The sequence below is a fragment of the Cyprinodon variegatus genome, unplaced genomic scaffold (assembly GCF_000732505.1).
Source record: "Cyprinodon variegatus isolate N-32 unplaced genomic scaffold, C_variegatus-1.0 Scaffold1849, whole genome shotgun sequence".
NCBI classification, from domain to species: Eukaryota; Metazoa; Chordata; class Actinopteri; order Cyprinodontiformes; family Cyprinodontidae; genus Cyprinodon; species Cyprinodon variegatus.
In genome coordinates, this window is record NW_015152302.1 from 63,169 (window position 1) to 67,084 (window position 3,916).

Below are 3,916 nucleotides of genomic sequence, written 5' to 3' on the forward strand. Positions count from 1 at the left end.
TCAGACATGCAAATAAAGATTATTACACAAATTTGATATTGGAAAGAAAAGTCGATATTTTAGGAATGTCGAAAGTGTTCATAGATGTTATCGACAGTAATTTTTAGTCAAACATCCTTCTTGATTAATGAGCAAAATGTTGAGATTAATTCTAGTTTTTGTAAATGTTGGTCTGAATCTATTCCATCATATATTAATGATAGTTGGAAAGGTGACAATAAAGTGCTACAAACCCATTACTTTGGTGAAATCTAAAACAGCTTTTCTTTCCTGAATAAATAGAAAGATTGTCTAGCTTTTTAAATCGGGTATTAAGATCAGTCTTAATAATTACAGGCCTATATCTTTGCTCTCTCAGTTTTCAAAAGTCTTCGAGAAATGTTTTGTTAAAATTGATCCTTTTATAGAAATATATTTTCATTTGAATGAAAATCAGTTTGGTTTTAGATGTACTCGGCCAACAGCTTTGGCACTAATAAATATCACAGATGACAGAAATGACAAAAAAGTTGAAATATAAAGTAATTTGTTCAATGATTATTAATGGCTGTTATGCTGCCATCTGCTGTGTCTTCTGAGTACTGCAGTTATATTGTACTGTTCTGAAACAAATAAGACACTCACGTTAAAAGGGCTGTTCTCTTCAAAAATGACTAAATAAAATTCAGTCGGAGTTTTTATCTACTTGAAAATGGTTTTTGATTCTCCTGATCACAGCAAAGGTATGGAATAAGAGGTTTAGAGCTAAACAATAGATATTTAGAAACTAGACAGCAATACACCGAAAACACCAACATGACTCTAAATTAAGTATAAATCTAGGTGGGGTCCCTCAGGGCTCAGTGTTGGTGACTAAACTTTTTATTTTCTATTAAATTACCTCAGTGATGTTTCACAGACAATGTGGTTTATTCTTTTTGTATTTTACTAATTTCTTTCTGTCAGAAATTAATATTAATATGAAATCTGTTGAGCAAGAAATTAATCTAGTCTACAATCATGCTTTATTAAAAATAGGCAATAATTAAAAATCATTAAAACAAAGCATGGATGTCTTTGTTTATTGTAAAAGAGAGGGACACAACCTAGAACAGATAATGGATGTCTATTCTATTCTATTAACATTTCTCTATCTGTAGTTTGGGTCTGTTTTATGTGTTGTCTTCTCCATTCCGAGGGCCCCCTGCCTGTCTTTGCCTAGGGCCCCACATTTCCTAAATCTGCCCCTGCTCACAGTCTAGTTCCAGATAAATCAGCCTTCATTGGTCTGTCTGCTGTTTCTTGTAAAAAAGAGGGGAATAAGAATTATTAATTGCTCTGCTCCAAAAGAACATCAGGACTGGTTATGAAATCAAGATGATTGAAGGAGCTGATGGTTCTACAAACACTCTGAGTTTAGCAGAGAGCAAAGTTTGGCCTCTGACCAGCTGGTCTGAAAACATTTTCACTGCAACCTGAGAAACTAGCAGAAGAAATAATGACTTTAAATATCGTTTTGTTAAAAAACAAACTAAAACATGTGTTTCTGTGGCTGAAGTGGAAAACTGGAAATGGTTTAAAGTGATGTTTAAATATTCTTCAGCTTTATTACAAATACATTTATTAATATTTATGGAAAAGGAGGCTTTAAAATCTAAAAGGAAAAAAAGAAAATAAAAGAGAAGAAAGAAAAAGGGAAGATTAAAAAAACAATTGAGAATGATGTAGGAAAATATTAACATTGTTTGTGTTTATCTATGTGTATTTGTAAAGACATAGAAAAATCTGTCTGATTGTTATAGATTTTAAAACATGAATCAGGCTGAAGATTAAAGAATAAAATTAATAAAAATTAAATTAATAATTAGAAACAGCAACTATTTCTTTGTTGTTTTTTTCCATCTTTAATGATTAATGAATCATTTGCAGCTGCTGCTTCAGACCTCTGAGTGATTTATTGGAGATTTTAAAAACTGCNTCAATCTCTAACGTTCTGCTCTCTCTGCTTTTTCTCATAGTAGCTTCATCTGGTCTGTTCCTGTTTGGCTGTGACTCCATCCTGGATTCACACTCAATTTTCAAAAATCTTGAAGAAATGTTTTGTTAAAATTAATCCTTTTATATAAATAAATGGTTTTAGAAGTACTCGCCCAACAGCTTTGGCACTAATAATATAATAAGATGACAGAAATTACAAAACAGTTGAATTATGAAGTAATTTGTTCAATGGTTATTAATGGAGAGGCTGTTATGCTGCCATCTGCTGTGTCTTCCGAGTACTGCAGCTGTATTGTACTGTTCTGGAAAAAAATAAAAATAAGACACGTATGTTTAAATGCCTGTCTCTCGCCTGTTCTCTTCAAAAAGGATCAAATAAACCTCAGTTGGATTTATAGACTTGAAAAAGGGTTTTAATTGTCCCAATCACAGCAAACATGGAATAAGAGGTTTAGAACTAAACACTAGATATTTAGAAACTAGACAGCAATAAACACTGAATATGTGAAGTCACCATGACACTAAATTAAGTATTATTCTAGGTGGGGTCCCTCATGGCTGAGAGTTGGTGACTAAACTGTTTATTTTCTGTTTAAATTAGCTCAGTGATGTTGTAACTCCAAAGTGACAACACTGGCACAGCTTCATTTAGACGGGCTCTTTATTAAACGCTGTGAAAACTACAGAAATAGAAGACAAAGCTTTAGATATAGATACATTTACAGACAATCAGGTGACACGTGCTTTAACAGATGTTACCTCGTTACTATTAGAAATAAAAACACATTTTTACAAGAAATAAATTATTTCACTGACATTTACAGATGTATCACAGACACTGTGGTTCTTTCTTTTTGCAGATATCAGAAATGAATATCGAAATCTGTTGAGCAAGATATTAAGCGTTTACAATCATGCTTTATTAAAAATAGGCAATCATTAAAAATCATTAAAACAAAGTTTTGATGTCTTCATTCATTGTAAAAAAAATAAATAAATAAAAAAATAAAAAAAAATGAGGAGAATAAGAATTATTAATTGCTCTGCTCCAAAAGAGCATCAGGACTGTTTATGAAATCAAGAGGATTGAAGGAGCTGATGGTTCTACAAACACTCTGAGTTTAGCAGAGAGCAAAGTTTGGCCTCTGACCAGCTGGTCTGCAAACATTTTCACTGCAAACTGAGAAACTAGCTGAAGAATTAATGACTTTAAATATCTTTTTGTTAAAAACAAACTAAAACGTGTGTTTCTGTAGCTGAAATGACAAACTTGAAGAGGTTTAAATTGAAGTTTAAATATTCTTCAGCTAAATTCTAAATACAAACAAAATCTTTCATATTTATGAAAAAGGAGGCATAAAAATCTAAAAGGAAAAAGGAGAAAAGAAAGAGAAGAAAGAAAAAGGGAAGGTTAAAAAAAGAACAATTGATGATGATGTAGGAAAATATTAACATTTTTTGTGTTTATCTATATGTGTATTTTTAAAGACATAGAAAAATCTGTGTGATTGGATTTATAGATTTTAAAACATGAATCCGGCTGAAGATTAGAAACCGCAACTATTTCTTTCTTTCTTTCTTTTTTTTTTTTTTTTTTTTTTAATCTTTGATCATTAATGAATCGTTTGCAGCTGCTGCTTCAGACCTCTGAGTGATTTATTGGAGATTTTAAAAACTACTTTTAGTAGCAAAGTTTTTTCTTTTGTATCAGAGCCACACCTAAAAAAGGTGAGTCACCTGTAGAAAGCTGCGCATGCGCACAGTGAGATCAGGTAAAACTGAAAGTATTTCAGTTTATTTTCCTTCAGACTCCATTTTAAGTCGCAGACATCCAGACAGTAAGCAGGGTGAGTACTGACACTTTCTACTAAACACTTTAGGATCAGTTTGAAACTTTTCTTTGGCTTAAAGTGAAATATGTTCTTCCACCGCAGACAGG